The sequence below is a fragment of the Capsicum annuum genome, chromosome 5 (genome assembly GCF_002878395.1).
Source record: "Capsicum annuum cultivar UCD-10X-F1 chromosome 5, UCD10Xv1.1, whole genome shotgun sequence".
NCBI lineage: Eukaryota > Viridiplantae > Streptophyta > Magnoliopsida > Solanales > Solanaceae > Capsicum > Capsicum annuum.
Window position 1 is genome coordinate 182,254,282 of NC_061115.1, and position 20,866 is coordinate 182,275,147.

The following is a 20,866-nucleotide window of genomic DNA, read 5'->3' on the forward strand; positions in this document are numbered from 1 at the left end:
ATTATTAATAGACTACTGATCAAAGGTTCCAGAGTAAAGGGGGTTTCGATTTGTTAACAAGATTTAGATGTTTGTAACAAGTAGTGTTCCAACTGGTGAGTGTTATTGCAAGTTTTAATTCAATGAGATTAATCAAACTAGGATTCTGTTCACCAAGATGTTCAAGCATTTAGGGTTATGAGTTGTTCTAAATTTCTAATTTACAACTTCAATTGCAAGAATTATTGAATCCTAAAGTTGACCCATTCGTTTCTCAACCTAAATGGGTAATTACCCTTTAAATCTTTCAAACTCAAAGAATGAATTTAATTATTCAATTGATTTCTCAAGTGACTTGATCCTATTAAGGCATCAACCCTTAACCCAAAGGTTATAGCCTTTGAATTCCTTGTAAATCTCTTTTTTTTCCCAATATACACTTTTTTACTTAAACAAGTGATGTTCTTGGGCTCACCCTTCAAGTTTTCAACTAAGAAAGATCATGATTGTGAAGAGGAGTTTATATAATCTTAATTAGTTGTGGAAATTAAGCATTCTCACAACCCCAATCAGCAAATCACATCAAGACTCCCATAACCCTTATTATGGGAGTTTTAGCCACACATCTTAAAAGAAGAAGAGGAAGACATTATTTTATTCATAAATTAATTCAGAGACTACTTACAAATTTCCAACAATGGTTCTTGATCTTCAGTGAAAAATAATGATAAAGTTGCTAAGATCCACAATAGTAGCTTGAAACCTCAGAGAGTAATGGGTTACAATGTATTTCAAAGATGGAAATAAGATAAAAGATACCTAATCTAAACCTAGACTAGGTATTTTTATGCTTTTAGGGACTGGGTTTTAAAATTTGAAACTCGGATTGCTGCATCATAGTTGACAGCCAAGTTGACGGTCTGTCAGTGTCTTGACGGTCCGTCACTTGGACCATTGCTAGTATTCCAGAGGCTCTCAGGTTGACGGCCCGTCAATGGGCTGATGGTCTGTCACTTGGACCGTTGCTTCATCACTACATAGGATTCATTCTGCTTGGGACTGATGGCCCATCAGAGGCTCGACGGTCTGTTACTTAGACCATCACAAAGATCTGCACTTCTGATCATTATGCCTATAGTTGACGGACACCATGATGGTCCGTCACATGGTTGACGGTCCGTCATCTTGACCGTCAATACCCTTTTTCTCTTGCTTTTCCAAGTTATTTCTTCAGCTAAGTCATTGACCTAAAAATACTAAAATCTAGCATCAAATACAACAATATTTGCTTGAAAATGCACAATTATCCCTTCTAAAAAATGTGAAATATTCCATCAAAAATTAAAATAGCAACACCCTCATTCGAGTAAAGTCCTGAATCCTAGTTGCGGCAGTATTGACCATTAGGTTGGCCTAAATAGTGATTGGTTGAGTATTCTGAGCTGCTACAGAGTGAGCTATAGAAGTGAATGCATCTCTAAACTCTCCATGAGAAACATGATCATTCAGTGGATCATCCTGAACGAGCAAAGGTGCTGTCTAATTTACGTTTCTTCTATTTGTCTTTTTGGAGGCATGTTCTGTAAATGGAAAGAAGAATAAATTAGATAGAGATTTTAACATGAGCTCATGCTCAGTCGCACGACATGAATACTGAAAGAAGGGAAACTTATCCTAAAACGTCTCGTAGCCTCTTGTCCATAAGGGCGGCGTGCTTCACACCCATGCACAAGACTCTACTTAACGCGACTTCCAGACTTTCTAGGATACTTTAAAACTTTAGTCTATGATACCAAATTTGTAATGCCCCGAGATTACACCTTGGTCATCACATGGTGCTTACAATCTCAAGGGACCACAATCTAACCCATGAGCTAGTATCTGTTATGAGCACTGAGTAGAACTGATAATAAAAGGTCATATGCAGAATTTAATTGATGAATTCCATAAGGTTTTAAGTAATAAATCTAATAAAATCTGTAAACAAAACTTATAATAATAATAAAACATCTGAAGATAATAACTGAAATCTGAGAACTGACTAACTGTCTGAAATATCCAAAATCCTCTAAAATAACTGAATAAGAGTTGATGGGACAGGCCCCAACTAACTACTGAACTGAAAACGTGAAAATAAATATAGTCTGTTCTCGAAATATAAGGACTCACCACTACAACGGTTGATAATCTAGAAGGTCTATGCGCGATCCAGGAACTGAGCATCCAAACCTATGATATGATACATCATACCGTAAGAAAAGAGTATGTGATAAGTACTTCAAATGTACTGTTATGCTAAATGAGGTAGGATGATATACATGGTTTCATGAACATGAGTAATAACTGTCTAAATATATATGTCATGGAATACTGAACAGAATACATGGAAACTGTAAGTGCTGAAGATGAATGACAAAGCATAAAACATATTTTGAATAAAACCTAAAATCTGAAATACTGAATACTGATAACTGAATAATTGATATTTATATGCTATGGTCAAGAAAATCTAAAATTGAATCACTAAACTGATGACTGGACTGATACTGTGGGAGCTATCATCTAACCGACATGCCCCAATGAGCAAATTTGGGGTCCAACCTATGACCCCAGTTGGAAGGGTGTCAGTACCGTACAACGAGTACTAACACTGGCTGTATAGATCAACTAATATACTTTCCCAAAGGACTAAGGGTGTTAAGCCTGAACTAATGGGTGACCCCTGGGAGGCAGTCAAGCCTGAATTGATGGGTGACTCCTTATATCCTATGTTGGCTACGTAGTTCTGGAGTACAAGGACTGCTACTAACGACTCTGCCTATCTGATGGGGAAGTTTTCATCCCTGCACTCGCTCGGTGCTAAATCTTACTTCCAACTAAACTGACTCAGAATACCAAACTGTTCTAAATTTAACTGATTATGATGATTGACTGATCAGATAATGCTCATAACATGTTTGAAACTATTCTAAGATACTGAGACTAAGTAAATAGCTAAATTTTTGGGTATTCATAACCCCCAGGACTCGATAGTAATAATAGTAAAATAGTGCTAAACTTTGAGGACCTAATATGAAAGCATTTACCAAAATTTATTCTTATAGGCATTTCATCAAACACTTGTAATGCACAATTTATGTTAAGCATGGGAATAGTATAAAACTTGGAGTAATAACATGATTTTAACATTAATATCACTTATTCGTGATTTAAATCAGTGAACAACATTATTCAAACGCATAGGGTTTAATACCAACTTCACTTTCGTATAAACATGATAAAGAATCAAAATTCATGGAGGTTTATGGTTAAAATCACACTTAAAAATCATGGTAACTTGTAAAGATTACATTTTGAATTTAGAATTGGATACTTGGACTCCATGGGTGAAAGGAACCCTTGAATGGACACTTAACATACCTGGGTTGATGAATTCGTGAGAATTAATAGTGAATTCTTGAGAGTTCATCTTGAATTTTGAAGGATAGGGTTTTGTTCTTAAAAGAGTGCTACTTTAATTAGAGAGAGATGTGAAATAATGAGCAAATAATGCTCTATTAAGACTTAAATTCTGTGTTTGGACGGATTTTGGGGCTTTGGAAAAAGACCAAATGGTCCTTGGAATTTAAGTCGTGAAGCTGACAATCCTAATTTTTGGCTCTGATGCAACCATGTCGGGCCACTGGAAAGCTGACAATCCCTATTTTGCCCAACGGCGCGATGCGGTGCTATCGCGTTGCACCACTGGAAATGGACAACTGGGAACTGGAACTTTGGCGCGACGCGACACCATCACTGTGCCTCACTGGAAAGTGAAAATTGCAAAAATTCCCCTTGGTACGATACGGTGCTTATCGTGGTGACACACTGGACAAAGGACGAACGTGAAATTGGCTATCACCGTGACACGGTTTTATCGCGTTGGGCTACTATTTTGCTCTAAAAGTGTCATAACTTCTCACCCGAGTATTGAATTTGGGCGAATTGGTATCGCTGAAAAGCTAATTAATTTCCCACAACTTGATGGGTGTTAAGCTAGAAAATTCTGAGTCTAATAAAAGATATGCTCGCTTGAAGTTGACTAAAGCTATTCTTATCAAAATTTCAATCGGTAAGGTTTATTCTAATTTGTCTAATAGCTGAGAGTTATTTGGGGCCTTAATATACCTCAAACTAACTCATAAAACTATCAAATAACGATAATGTACTATGCATGATCTTGAAATATGACTCTAACATTGGTTTTAATTTTGGGGTATTACAATACCTCCCCCTTGAGAACATTCGTCCTCAAATAAGACTGATTAAGCTGAAAAAACTGAGGAACTAAGATTACATGTTGAATATACGTGATGAGAACGTGATTACATAATTGATTCTGAACATGACACATGACTGAACTAGTTCCGTGAATGCATGACTGACATGAGAATGATATACAGCTGAAACCGAGCATGGAAAAGAGAAATTCTAAGAAGATTGTTACCTTAGGCTGAATCTGACTTTGCGGAGAAAAGATGAGAGTACTTGGTCCACATATCTGCTTCTTCTTCCTAAGTGGCTCCCTCAATGAGCTGATTCCACCAAAGACCTTTGACTGGGGGAACTTCTTTGTTCCTTAGTCTACGAACTTGTCGATCAAGAATTTCGACTGGAATTTCCTCATAGGAAAGACTGTTCTGAACATCTACACTTTCTAAGGGAACAACTACAGATGGGTCACCAGTACACTTCTTCAACAAAGAGATACAGAATACTGGGTGCACTGATGCTAAGTCTGCAGGTAACTCAAGCTCATAATCTTTCCCTTCTTACCAAACCTCTTCACTCCATTCATGGGAGAGATCTTCAGATATACAAAATCACCAATCTCAAACTCAAGATCTTTCCTTCTCACATCTGCATATGATTTCTGTCGGCTCTGGGCTGCCTTAAGTCTCTCTCTGATCAACTAAACTTTCTCTAAAGCATCAAACACCAAGTCAAGCCCTACTAGCACGATTTTTCCTACTTCAAACCAACCAATCGAAGATCTAAATATCCTTCTATATAGAGCCTCAAACATAGACATCTGAATACTGGAATGATAGCTATTATTATAGAAAATTCAATCAAAGATAAGTGATCATCCCAACTTCCCTTAAAGTCGACTACACACGCTCTCAATATATCCTCAAGGGTTTGAATTGTCCTTTCTGCTTGACCATCTGTCTGAGGGTGAAAGGTTGTACTGAGGTGAACTTGGGTACCAAGAACCTTCTAAAAAGCTTTCCAAAAGTAATAGGTAAACTAAGTACCTCTATCTAAGATGATTGATAACGAAACACCGTGCAACCTGACCAACTCTCTGAGATAAAGTTTGGCATAGTCCTTGGCTGAAAATAAAGTATGCACTAGAAATAAATAGGTTGATTTGGTCATCCTGTCCATAATGACCCAAATCAAATCATGTTGCTAACGAGTACAAGGCATACTTGTCACAAAATCCATGTTCACTTTCTCCCACTTCCAAGTGGGAATACTGAACTCCTACAAAGACCCACTTGGCTTTTGATGTTCAATCTTATCCTGCTGACAAGTGGAGCACTTAGCCACAAACTCTGCAATATCCCTCTTTATCCCACTCTACCAAAAGATTTGCTGCAAATTATGGTACATCTTTGTGGCCCCTGGATGTGCTTCTGCAAGAATTCACTGCCTCAACTTATCAACACACGACACTCACAATCTACCCTAGCAATACAACACCTTATGTCCCCCTTGGGAGAAAACCTCTACTTTTTTATCTCTGACTGACTCTTTCAACTTCACTAGACTAGGATCCCTATCTTGTTTTTCTTTTATTTCGGCAACTAAAGAAATTCTGAACTATTCTAAACCCAAATGATACCCTCAACTGAATTAACTAAACGAACACCTAATCTGGAAAGCTGATGAACTTCTCTAACTAACTTCTCCTTATCACCTATAATATGAGCAACACTACCCATAGATAATCTACTTAGGGCATATGCCATTACATTGGCCTTGCCTAGGTGATACAAAACACTCATATCATAATCTTTTAACAATTCTAACCATCTCCTCTGGCGCAGATTGAAATTCATTTTCAAAAACACATAGTGAAAGATTTTGTGATCTGTGAACACATGAACATGCACCCCATACAAATAGTGCCTCTAAATCTTTAAGGAAAATACAACAGCTGCTAACTCAAGAACATGGGCAGGGTAATTTTTTTCATGGGGCTTAAGTTGCCTAGAGACATAAGCCACAACTTTACCCCTCTGCAACAAAACACATCCTAACTCAACTCTGGAAGCATCACAGTACACAACAAACCCATCTGAACCATCTGGCAATGTCAAAATTGGGGCTATAGTGAGTCGATTCTTTAACTCCTGAAAACTTTTATCACAACAATCTGACCACTAAAACTTAACTTTCTTTTGAGTCAATCTGGACATGGGGGATGCAATAGATGAAAATCCTTCAGTAAACCATCGGTAATAGTCAACCAAACCCAAGAAACTCTTGATATCTAATGTAGAGATGGGTCTGGGCTAGTTTTTTACCACCTCGGTCTTTTTAGGATCGACTCTAATGCCATCACAAAAAATAATATGGCCAAGAAAAGCTACTGATCTTAGCTAAAATTCTCACTTACTGAATTTAGCAAACAACTGATGGGCTCTAAGGATTTTCAATACTATTCTGAGTTGGCCTGTATGATTATTTTCATTATAGAAGTAGACAAGGATGTCATCAATGAAGACTATGATAAACATGTTCAAGTACTACTTGAAGACTTAGTTCATCAAGTCCATAAAGGCTGCTGGGGCATTGGTGAGACCAAAGGACATGACTAGAAACACGAAGTGACCATATCGAGTTCTGAAAGCTATTTTTAGAATGTCATATTCTCTGATTCTGAGCTGATGATTGCAGGATCTGAGGTTTATATTAGAAAAAAAACTTGCACCCTGAAGTTGGTCGAACAAGTCATTGATTTTGGGAAGTGGATACTTGTTTTTTATTATGACTTTGTTCAAATGACGGTAGTCAATACACATTCTAAGAGAACCATCTTTCTTATGCACGAATAGGACTGGTGCACCCACGGGGAGACACCAGGTCGGATGAATCCCTTATCTAGGAGATCTTTTAACTGTTCTTTCAACTCTTTGAGTTTGGCTGGAGCCATTCTGTATGGTGGAATACAGATAGGCTGAGTATTTAGAAGAAGGTCTATTCCAAATTCAATTTTTCTTTCATAAGAAACTCCGATAAGATCTTCAAGAAAGACATCTGGAAATTCCCTCACTACTGAAACTGACTCAAGGATATGAGTCAAAGAATTAAAGTCTTTAACTCAGATAATATGATAAATACACCCCTGGGTTATCATTTTCTCGCCCTAAGGTACAAAACAAGCTGACCCCTATGAGCTGTAGTACTACCCCTCCATTCAAAGACTGGTTCATTTGAAAACTGAAAATAAACCACTCTGTTTCTACAATCAACTGAACCATAGCATGAGTGAAGCCAATCCATCCCGAGAATAACATTAAAATCCATCGTCAAAATAGTTCATGTATACCTTTCTGGCTATAATAGAGAAACCTACTAGGGTAGACACTGAAAAAAGCTATGCTAGGATTTCAAGACTGACTCCAAAGTTGATGGCTATATAAGGGGTTACAAAAGAAAGAAAATCTCCATGGTCTAATAAAGCATAAACATGTAAATGAAAGACCTGTAACATACCAGTAATCACATCAGGAGAGTTTTCCTAATCTTATAGGGATTGAAAGTCATACAATCTATTTGGACGCTGACTACTGGTAGCACTGGAAGCGACACCATACTGAGTCGAGCGGCCGACTGGAACTAATGACTGATGGGACTGGCCCAATTGGATCAAATCCCTACCTTTCTGGGCAACTACCCGACACTCCTGAATTTAATGGTCTGGCTTACCATACCCAAAGCACACATCACCACTCACTCTACACTCACCCTAATGGTTTCTACTATATTTTTGGCAAAAAAGATTTATCCGACCACTGTTAACACTACCTTGGGACTTAAAGCCTGGCATCCTATCTTGATTATCATTTAGAATTTGGGTACTGGGGCACTAGCTGAAAATAGAGCTGGCACTAAAGATTTCTAATGAAACTGAGAACGATTACTACCTTCTAACCTTGCTTGATTAAAATTAAAGTTACCCATTCTAGCCCTCTTGTTCTCTCTCAAACTTTTCATTGTCTTCTGCTCCTCAATCTGTTGAGAATGGACCATCAACCTAAACAAGTCCATCTCCTAAATTAGAATTATGGTTTTACACTTCTTGACCACACTGTCAGATATACTAGACACAAACTTGCTCAACTTGGACTTGCTATCAGCTACCACATGAGGAGCATACCTAGCTAACTAAGTAAACTTGAGAAAAGACTCATTCACATTCATGTTGCCCTGCCTAAAATTAATGAAGTTTAACACCTTAGCCTCTCTTAACTCCAACAGAAAGAACCTATCTAAGAAGGCAGTAGCAAACTCTTCCCATTCTTTAGTCCCTGCATCTGCTCCTCTATCTACCTTCTACTGCTTAAACCATATATGAGCCATATCTTGCAACTGATAGGAAGCTAACTCAACACTCTCACTAGCATTTACCCCCATAATATATGTCACCTTCTGGACTATATCTAAGAATTCCTATAGATCCTCTTCAGATTTGGATCCTAAAAATAGAAGAGGGTTCATTCGGGTAAAGTCTCAAATCCTAGCTGCGGCAATATTGGACACTGGGTTGGCCGTAACAGTGGATGAATGAGCATTATGAGCCTCTATAGAGTGAGCTAGAGTAGTGAATGCAGCTTTAAAATCTGCATGAGAAACATGCTTATTTAGGGGATTTTTTTGAACGGGCGGATATGCTGTCTGGTTTACTTTTCTTCTTAGGTTTGTCTTTCTGAGAGGCATGTTCTATAAATGGAAGGAAGAATAGATTAGATAGAGTTTAAAATGAGCTCGTGCTCAGTTGCATGACATGAATATTGAAAAAAGAGAAATTTTTTTAAAAACACCTCGTAGTCTCTTGTCCATAAGTGTGGTGCGTTTTACACCCATGCACAAGACTCTACTTGACATAGCTTTCAGACTTTCAAGTACACTTAAAAATCTTAGGTTCTAATACCAAGTTTGGAATGCCCCAAGAGTACACTCTGGGTGCCACACGGTACTTACAGTCCCAAGGGACCACAAGCTAACCCATGAGCTGGTACCTGCTGTGGGCATTGAGTAAAACTGATAACAAAAGGTCTTATGCTGAATTTAACTAAGGAATGCCTTAAGTTTTTAAGTAATAAATCTGATATAATCTGTAAACAAAACTGATAATACTGATAAAACATCTGACAATGATAATATATAAGTTAAATAGGATGATCATCTCTAAAGTAATGCTGGATATAATATATAGGTCAAATAGGATGATCATCTCTAAAGTAAATTTTCTTCCATACTTGTTAAAAGAATATAATGTTGTTGAGTATAGCAGTTTCTCTTCACCATTGGATTCCACCATCAAACTACATACCGAAGAAGGTTCATTATTGCCAGATCCTACCTTCTATAAGAAGTTGATTGGTAAACTCAATTTCTTGACTAATACTAGGATGGATAAATCCTTTCTAGTACAACATCTGCGCCAATTTAGGCAAGATCCCAGAGAGCCATACCTAGTAGTTGCTTTCCACCTACTAAGATATCTTAAATCTTACGCTTCAGAGGGCCTTTTTCTCTCACAATATAAAAACTTTAAAGCCCAAGCATACTGTGATTTAGATTAGATAATTTGCCTAGACTTTAATAAATATATGATTGGATACATTATTTTATTGAAAAATTAGCCCTGTAAGCGAAAAATCTAAGAAGAAAGAAACCATATCCTTATCATTGGTTGAAGTTGAGAATAGAGACTTAAAGGTTTTTGGTGAATGGGTGTGGTTGCAAAGGATCTTGCTTGATGTTTACAGTTCTTCTTCAATTGCTAATGAAGTTTTATTGTGACATACTAATCATAGGTGTACCGCGCGGTGTAAAAGATGAAAGACGGGAGAAAAATAGCAGAAATAGAGACTGCAGAATAGGGCCCTGCACTGCGACCCCTTAGGTGCGAGCTACGCCCCATGCTATGACCCTTAAAGAGATAGTTTAGCCCTACTTCGTGACTCCCGAGGTGCATATTAGGCCATACGACGCGAACATCCCCTCTAGAGCAACACATTCCTTTTAAATCAAGTTAAGGGTTGAAGGGGTAATTCCTACATACATTTATAAATAACCTAAGCCCATCTTTTAGAAAGGATACACAGTATTTAAAGCACTAAATAAAGGCTAAGAGTTATTTTCACTAGGGTTCATTTTTTGTAAACTCTACCACTCTTAAATATTTGGTATGAAAAAAAATACCTTTGTTATTTTATTTCAAAGTATGAATGGCTAATTATCCTTGTTCTGGGTTGTAATAGAAATATGATTGTTTGACAATAGTTTAAATCTATGAAGTTTATTTATCATTAGATTGTTCTTGTATTCTTGAAATTACTCTTTAGTGTCTGGCCAACACTAGAATAAATATGTAATTCTTATATGAACTAAATGTGGGAATATGAGAATAGGATGAGGAACACGAGGAACAAGATCATCCCTTACGAAAGTAGGGTGATTAGAAACTAGGATAGAAATTTACTGAGCTTGCCTTATTTGGATATATACGGGATGAAAATGTTAAGGAATTTGAATTAGAAACTCATATGCCCGCTCAACTATGTAGTTGTGAGACTTATTCAAATAGAATTTAAAGTATGACCATTCCCAGATCATACATTTAACCACGTAGCCTGTAATTTAAGAAATAAAGTTCATTGAGATAAATAAATGATAAACATGATTGTATGGTATGTCGTAACCCTGGAATCTCTCATCTTATTGATTATAACTTTGCTAAAATTGTACACAATGTTTTTCTTTGTTCATGTATTGTTAGGAAATAATAGTTTTTACAAACCATTTGATACATCACAACAGTTGATTGAAATATTATTAATTACGTATTTAAGTGAATTGCTAAACTAGTAGTCCCTTTGAGTTCTATCTGGCTTCTTTAGAGCTACTATATTACTTGTTCGACCACGTACACTTACATGTGCAGGAGGTAGCAACAAGTTTTTAGCGCCATTTAGGGGACTCAAAAAATAGTAATTTTCTGAGTATTATTTTGGTGATATTATACAAGTGTTGACAACTTTATCTTTGCGGATCGTGCTTGCGGGTTTAATTTGTGCTCAGTGTTTGCCAAAATAAAAGAATTAGTTGAGCTGTAATTGGAACCAAAATGAGTATTTCATCAGCGGAAGAGGGAAGCAGCACTACAATATCCAATTCAAAGACTTCAAATGAAAGATCCAGTAGAAATTATTCCTGTTGTAAGAGTAGCGGTGAGACCTATCTGCGAGGTGGAAATCCCACTAACAATGTTACTAATAACATCGATAGATCGGATGTTGGATGCTGATTTGAGCTAAAACAGAATATGGTACACTCTTGAACACTAACGGTTAGTTCACAAAACTATCCCATTAGGATCCACAATAATATTAGTATAACTTCCTTGAGATCAGTGATACTTACATTCCTGCAGGAGTATCAATCAATTATGTAAGACTCACTTTCTTTCCTTTTTCTCAGTTAGGGGGAAATGAAGAGATGAATAAAGGTTGAGACACCAAATCTATCACTACCTGGGATGATTTAGCATGGAAATTTCAAATTTAACTCTTCCCATCTAGAAAGACCGCATGATTGAGGAGTGAAATTTTAAGTTTCAGATAAAGAAATAGTGAGAATCTGTACCAAGCTTGGGAAAGATTCAAGTCTATGCTCCGTGATTTCCCGCATCACCATCAAACCAATGAGGCTTTAGTGAATAATTTTATAGAGGGACTTTAGCCACGCATAAAGATTCTCTTAGATTCAGCAACAGGTGGACAAGTGTTGAAGAAGACTTATAATAAGTTGTACACGCTACTGAATCATATATCATTAGAAAATCTTGAATGGAATATAGATGTGTCAATAAATACCCCATAAAAAGTTACAGGGTAGCTTGAAGTTGATAACTAAGCAACAAAGATTGCTTCTCTGCAGAATCAAATGCATACTCAGTTCAATAACCTAGATTTAAGGCAATAGCAGCTTCAGTCAATATAGTGCAGAAAACTTAGACTTGGATTGAGGTATGTGGTAGTGATGAACATTTGGTAGATACGTGTGTAGTCAATCTGGAATGTGTGAATTATGTGAAAAATTCACAATGTCAAGGAAACCAAAATTTTAGAAATGAATATAATGCAAATTATTGGAATCGCCCTAACTTTGGAATCGTCCTAACTTCTCATACAGTGAAAACCAAGGACATAAAGTAAACTAGTATCGAGGAAAAGAAAATCAGAACCTACAACAACATGCTTAAGGTAGTCAGGCCAATGCTTAGTCTAGTAACACTGAAGACATGTTGAAGCAAATTATGTCCAATCAGGCACAGATGGTAGTAGACATAAATATCAACATTTATCCACCAAGAAATTAGAGGTTTAGTTGGTTTAGCTTGCTGGGGCACAAAATACTAGACCTCAAAGAGGTCTACTCAGTGACACAAATCCAAATCCCAAGCAAGTGAATGTAGTTTCTACTTACAGTAGGCTATAATTAGAGGAACTAAAGACTAAGAAGAGGACTCACAAGGCTTGGAAAAGGATTAGCAGAAAGCTAAGAATGATAAGGTTGAGAGTTGTAAGAATAAAGTGGAAAGTGTAAAGCCACCTCCCCCATTCCTATAGAGTTGAAGAAGCAGAAAAAGAAAACATGTTACCAAAAGTATATTGACTTAGAAGTAAGTTTACATTAACCTTTCTCTTGTTGATATTTTGAAGGGTATTCCTAAATATGCCAAGTACATTAAAGACATTGTGGAAAATAATAGAAGGTTGACAAAATATGCCACTGTTGCACTTACTGAAGAGTGCACCTTACGAATTCAGAATAGGTTGCCTACAAAGTTGAAGGACCAGGGAGCTTTGCTATTCAAATCACAATTAGGCAATCTGTTAGTGCTCAAGGTTTGTGTGATCTTAGATAGAGCATAAATCTTATGCCCACTCTTTTTTCAAGAAGATAGGGTTGGGTAGTCCGAGGTCTAGCATAGTGATATTAAAATTGGTTGATCGCTCACCTACCAGACCTGATGGTATAGTGAAAAATATGTTAGTATACGTAGGGGGTTTTCATTTCAAGGGGACTCATTATATTGGATTTTAATATGAATACGAAAGTCTTATTTATTTTGGGATGTCTCTGTTTAGCTACTGGGCATCCATTGATTGATGTAGTTGTTGGGAAGCTAACTATGCGAGCTCATAATAAGGTCGAAGAGTTTGAGGTTTATAAGGCAATAAAGCTACCAACTATATATGAAGAACTGTCTGTCATCATAGTTATGGATCCTGAGTCAGAGATACCCCTTATTACTTCCAAGGATCCCTTAGAGAGGGATTTCATTGGACATGACACATTTGGCGATATAGAAGCAAACAATATAATTTAGATTATAGATGTTGTAAGTGTTTTTATTCATAAGGTTGCCTTTGAACCTTTGAATAGGCCCCTCGGTCCTTCTCGCAAGACATCTATTGAGAAAGCACTAAAATTGGAGCTTAAGGCTCTACCATCACACCTTAAATATACTTTTTGGGAGATGATCACACTTTACCTGCGATTCTATCTGTAGGATTATCTAATGTATAGGTTAAGGAGGCTTTAGCAAAATAAAAAGGAGAAAGAAAGTTATTGGCTGACAGATATCAGACGCACAAGGGATAAACCCCACCTACTGTATGCACAAGATATTCATGGAAAAAGGTCACAGATCTAGTATGCAGCACCAGAGAACATAGAACCCTATCATGAAAGAAGTACTATAAAAATAATTGATTAATGGCTTGATGCAGTAATATTTCAAAAAGAGGGGGTATGATAGTCATGACTAATAAGAAGAACAAGTTTATCTCTACTCGTACTATAACTAAATGGAGAATTTGTAGGGATAACAGAAAGATCAATGACGCTACCTAAAAAGATTACTACCCAATTTTTTCAGTGATAAGATGTTGGATAGACTTGCTAGACAAAAGTATTATTGCATTATAGATGGGTATTTTGGCTACAATCATATAGTCATAGCTCTAGAGGATCAGAAGAAATTGATATTTACCTGCCCTTATGGGACCTATGCTTTTAGGAGAATGTTTTTTGAATTGTATAATGCACCAACTACATTCCAAATGTACATGATGGTCATATTTTATGACATGTTGAGGACTTCATGGAGGTATTTATGGATAACTTCTCTGATTTTGATAAATCCTTCAGTATGTGTTTGCAGAATTTAGACAAGGTCTCAGTAAGGTAGAAAGGAATAAATCTAGTGTTGAACTAGAAAAAATGTCACTTTCTCGTTAAGAAAGTCATTGTCCTTGGCCATAAAGTATTGCAGAAAGAAATTAAGGTAGATCGTGCAAATGTAGAGATTGCAAAGAAGTTGCCACCTTCAATGTCAGTCAAGGAAGAACACAGTTTCCTCGGACGCGCTAGATTTTATAAAAGGTTCATAAAGTATTTTTCAAAGGTGGAAAGACCAATGTGTAATATTCTTGAAAAAAAGGTTAATTTTAAGTTCGGTGCTTATAGTTCGAAAGAAATGAGAAGTTGAAGAAGAAAATTACCAAGACTCCTATTTGATTGATCCCCCGACTGGGATTTACCCTTTGAATTGATGCGTGATGCGAATGATGTAGCTGTGAGATCAGCCTTAGGGCAGCAAAAGGAGAAGGTCTTAATTTCATTTATTATGCAAGCAAGACTCTAGATGCAACTCAAACCAACTACACTATGACAAAAAAAGAAATGTTAGCTCTGGTATATGCATTTGACAAGTTTTGTCCTTACTTAGTAGGGACCAAAGTGATGGTGTACACAGATCACTGGATATTCGTTGCTTATTTGGTAAGAAAGATACTAAACCCTAACTAATTTGGTGGATATTATTATGGAAGGAATTTTATCTAGAGGTAAAAGATAAAAAGGCAACTAAAAATTAAGTAACGGATCATCTATCTAGGCTAGAGAGTTGGCCTCATATTGTAGAAGATGGTAGCATTCTACAGGAGTGTCTTGATAAGAAACTCATAATTTTAAACGTGATAGAGTTACCATGGTATGCGAACATTATTGATCTAATTGTGAGTGGGGTGAACCCAGTTGAGGCCATAAGTCAGCAAAGAAAGAGGTTGCATTATGAGTCCTAATTTTATAAATGGGATGAGTTATTTTTGTTCAAATAAGGACCTGACAGAGTAATCAGAATATGTATACCACAGTGTGAAGTTTAATTGGTATTAGAGAGTTGTTACTTATCTCCATATAGAGGCCATTAATAGTGAGCACACATCTCAAAGGGTCTTACAGTTCGATTTATTCTAAACTATCTTATTTAAGGATGCAACTAGATTTGCTAAGAAATATGATCAGTGCAAATACATGGGTTCTATTTCGAGGAGGCACAAGATCCCTTTGAAGAATATACTAGAGGTAGAGATCTTTAATGTGTAGGGAATAGACTTCATAGGACCATTCCCTTCTTTGTATGGAAACATAAATATTCTAGTAGCAGTAGATTATGTTTCCAAGTGGGTGGAAGCCGCATAACTCCTTACCAACGACTCCAAGATAGTTGTTAAATTTGTTAAGAAGCAGATATTCACAAGGTTCGAAACTCTGAGATCCATTATTAGTGATAGTGGTACACACTTCATTAACAATTGGTGCAAGAATTTATTGGCCAAGTATGGTGTAAGGCATAAGGTTGCTGCAGCTTATCATCCCCAAATGAGTGGTCAAGTAGAGTATTTTAATTGTAAGGTGAAGTAGATTTTGCAAAAGATGGCGAAGGCATAGTGAAAATATTGGGCATTAAAGCTTGATGATGCACTATCGGCATACAGGACAACACACAAGACTCTCTATGGGATATCTCCCTACAGGTTAGTATTTGTAAAAACATATCATTTACTACTGATAGATAACATCTAACATATTGGGATGTAAAGAAATTAAATCTTGATGTTGAGTTAGCAGGGCAGAAAAGAATGTTGCAATTACATGAGCCTAAGAAATTTAGATTCCATTCCTACGAGAATGCAAAGCTCTACAAGGAGAAGACAAAAAGTGGCATGACAAGTATATAGTGTCCCACTCATTTGAGCCCAGACAAAGGGTGTTGATATTCAATTCGAGATTGAAGTTGTTCTCTGGTGAGTTGAAATCTAAATAGTATGGACTATTTGAAATGGTGAGGATGAATGCTCATGGGTCTGTTGAACTAATTGATAAAGAAAAAGGTAAGGCATTTTTAGTTAATGGGCAAAGAGTAAAATACTACTGGGTGAAGATAAGAATCAACAGAGGACATCGTGGAAACTTTATGATAAGTGATTTTGAGCTAAATCATGTCGGGACGTTAAATCAGGCGCTACATGGAAGGAAACCCATGCTTGTAATGTAATAGCATGGGAAATTTATTTGGAAAAAAACAGGAGAAAAAAATACAAAAAAGTGCCGAGCCACGACCAAAACTATGGTGCTTAGTGGGACGCAAACCACCCATCTAACTAGTCTTTGCTTGTTTTATAGGTATTTTGGAGTGCTATGGGGCCAAAATAAGTGGAACAACACATTAGGGATGAATTAAGTCAAATTTGGTAAGTTTTTTGGCAAAAACAAGCCCCATGCGTCACATATTTGAGGCCCCGAGGTAGCCTCGCTCCACACTATATAGCGTGGAGGCTCTCTGCCTCAGTCTCATACTTTTATGTGGCGTGACCCCTATTTTCCACCCCCAACCTCACGCCGCGACTCATATACTCCGCCCCAACCCTACAGCATGCCCTCCCCTATGAACCCTCACTATCTATCCCCCGCGGCTCGACCCCACCCTCTTCAAGCATACCATTGCATTGCATCCTCCTTAAAACCAAACAACCCAACTTAAATCTGGGATAACTTGGCCCGTTTCCACCTTATTAAATACCCCCAACCCTCAATTCTCCTAATTTCACCTTAATTTTTCCATAATTTGTGCCACTCCACCCCTACTTCCCCTCTTAATCGTGTGAAGCAACCCTTAAAATATAAAATTCTCTTCCTTTTTGATTGTTTTTTACTCCAAAGTATGTCTTCTTCATTTTTTTTCTTGTTTTTAGTGCTTTGTTGAAAGATATTTGTGTTTTTTTGTTCTTTTTAAGGGTAAATAGTTAAGAATGGGTTGTAACTTTTTTCTTTTCTTATTGGGAAGGATGAACTCCATATTTATGTGTTGGAGAAGCTTGTGGGTGTGCTTGATTTATCTATATTTTGAATTGTTTGGTGCATTTGCAATCTTTTTGGGTAGAATATGTATAGTTGGGTTTTGGTTTGGCGGAGTTATTCTTCTTATTGGACTTTATTTTTCTTATGAGCATACTTGAATTTCTATGGCATATTTCTATCTAACTTGAATTATACTCTATTCTTGTAGGTTTAGTAAGGTGGTGCATAGTTATCCATAATCCATGCTATATTTTCTGTGTAAGTGTATGTTGGTACGAATTTAACCATGATCTTATTGTGCTAAATTGGATTATGATGGTGCTACTTCTCAATTTGTGCGTTGGGGAAGCCTGAGTACCTAATAGAGCCACTTGAGTTGGTTATGCTAACAAATTAAGTGTGGGGTGTTCCTACAATCCCCTTCCTAAATTGTAGTTAGTCTTTTGGTGCTTTACTAATGCTTGGTGTTGGTGTCTGTTATAGGACTCATGGCTCCCAAAGTAAGCAAGGGTAAGGCAGTTGCGTCTAACTCCAGACAATGATAGAAACGTGCTCGTATGGGGAAACCAACTATTGATAATCCAGTTGCCCTTCTGCTTCTCAAAATATTTATCGTAGATTTAGTGTGAAATGGGTACAGAAAGATGGCGTACAATGGTACAAGGAGACCCATTACCAATCAATTGAGTGAATTGATAAAGAGAGTTTGGAGACCCACTACCCGTGGATCTCAACACGAATTAGGCAGTTGAAACTCGATTTTATTTTGATGAAATGGGTGAGTGTAACCTATACTCAATGTGAGAATTTTATGCCAATTGTTCCCGATCAGTCGAGGCAATAGTGTGAAGATTTGCAGGCAGATTATGAAATTAAATGTTCTGGCACTTAATTCTCTACTTGGCACACCGGAGGTTGATCATGCTAGATTAAGACAGTTGTACAACCAGCCACCTTATAGAGCTATTTGACACACATTTTGTGGTCCACGATCTATAGATATATGAGAACGTCATAAAGAAAAGGGTTATCATAAAACTTTTTGCTATGTTTATTTAAACAAGGAGGCTCGTATTTGGTTGTGGATTATTGGCCCTTGTGCGATCCCTAGGTCCCACTTTACTAATATATCAAGATATCGGGTATGTTTAGTTTATACTTTGATGATTGATGTTCCTATAAATATTGGTGCAATAATCTGTACAGCCATTGGAAAAGCTCGGGTGCATAAGAGATTTTGATTCAATTTTATGAGTCTTATGACCAAGTTTTTGTGATAGACCGAGGTCAAGGAGCACCCGTCAAATTATAAGGCCACCTAGAAATTTTAGGGGGTTTGATGTTTCGAAGGTTAAGAAGCCTGAGTCTATTCATGGATCCACCCTCATTATTATTAAGAAAATGTAAAGAAGGATATCTTCTTTCATCACTTATATACATGACTTCTTTCATTAGTTATATGGGATGACTAGGCTGAGTATTATGTGTGGCAGTCAGACACCTACTACTAAGGAGCTACGACATTTGGATTGTGATTACCCCATGAATGAGCATGCCAGAGTTATGTGTTAAGTGGGTCAGACTTTTAGAAAGTTAGCCGAGGATAATGTTTTGACTAATGATGATTGCTTGTTGGTGGATTCTAATTTAGAGATTGACTCTGATGCAGAGGATTTTGAGGCGCGGTATATGAGTTGTGATTTGAAAGAAGATGATTACTAGGCCTAGGAAGTTGTTTTCCCCATCTTTTTGTTCTTGTTTTATATGAACTGAGGACAGTGTTTTGATTAAGTGTGAGGTAGGTTAAAAGTGTTCCTTGGGAGTGGTTGTTGAACTGTTTAGTGATGGATTTATTTGATATTCTGATATGTAATAAGTAGTAATTCGAACTTGATTGGCCTGGATCATTTGGTAGGAGTACTTGTTATTAGTATTGTTTGTTTTTATCTGTTTTGCTTTTGGGTTCCTCAACTCTTGTTTTTGGTTATTTTCTTTATGATAGTCTCTTTCAACTGAGTAGGATTAAATTTTTATTTTTTTTACGACTAGAATGTGTTATTGGAGTTATATTTAAGTATTTTTCTCAATGATAAATGGATGAAGGCTGTCTTAAGAGAAAATTAGTCATGTGTAGAGAGTAAGAAGTAGAACCCGTTCATGAAATTGATATTAAGTGCTCTTGTTGGTTGCATAACTGTATGAAACAAGTATGGAAAAAACTTGCTGAAAGCATGTGTCATGGGTGTATGTGACTCTTGTATAATTTTAGCTTATATTTGAATTCATGTCATTACTTGGTTGAGAATCAGAAAAGGGTCCATCTTGATTTGAACATGTGCCATGTGTGAGTGAGTTGTTTATTTATTCAATGTTGCATTATGGTGCCTAGAACTTGCCCGGTATGTGTGCGAAGAGAAATAAAGTATGTGAGGTTTAGGAGATGATATTGGCCTTTCTTTGATAGCCATGTTAAATACCTATGTTACCACCCCTTGTGCATGACCTTAGTAAGTCTTATTGAGCCTTTATCCTATTTTTTTGGTAGAATATGTAGCCTATTCCTTTTTCTTTGGTTGATCATAATTTGATCCCCAAACTCCTAAGCACTTTGTTGGAAAATTAAGAAAGTAGGATTGGAAAGTTGACAAAGGAAGAAGTGAAAATGAAGCTCCAACATAATAGACATTGGTGTGATGAGTAGTTTTAGGAGTTAATAATAATAAAAAAAAAAGAAGAATAAAAGTGAGAAACATAAGTCGTGTATTAAAAGGATAAACTCCCTATATCCGATATGTAAGCTAACCTAAGGAGATGAGGCAGAAACAAAAGAAAGTATGAATTAAAAAGTAATGAAAAATATGTTGGCTGAAACCAATCGTAATAATAATGTGATACATTAAAGCACTTAAGGAAGTTAGTAACTATATATGTTTATCCAAAATAGTTCCTACTCTTCCCTTAGCATACATTACAACCCATTAAAGTCCTACTTGATCCTATGCTTTAGCCTTCATCTATTAGAGGAGTATTACACTATAGGCAAGGTTATGGTCATTCGATGTGCGTGTGAATTCTTTGAGAGAGTGAGCAAAATTTTATCTTTAACCCCAATTGTGTGCTAAATTGTATGTTGGTGAGTGATGTTGGGGTACTCTCTTGTTGTGAGGGGCGCATGCTTAATGACTGATAGAAACTTTATGTGATTTCTAATATTAGAGACTCAATTCTTAAGGCTAGGAGATTTTGAATGGTTATTTATACGTTTACGTGGTATACTTGAATGGAAGACTTATTTCTCAAATTTATGTGTGATCTTAACTTCAGTATCCTATTTTAATTAGTGGTGATGGAGCCTCGTGTGGTGAGCATAAAGTAGAAAGTTGTTTTAGGAAGA

General features: G+C 36.7%; 1 non-coding gene across 1 annotated transcript; it reads right to left on the bottom strand.

The window, feature by feature from the left end:
* Positions 1–11,850: 11,850 nt before the first annotated feature.
* Positions 11,851–11,957, bottom strand: LOC124899112. Its single transcript, XR_007056249.1, has one exon. It is a non-coding gene; the product is annotated as a small nucleolar RNA R71 (small nucleolar RNA).
* Positions 11,958–20,866: the final 8,909 nt, after the last annotated feature.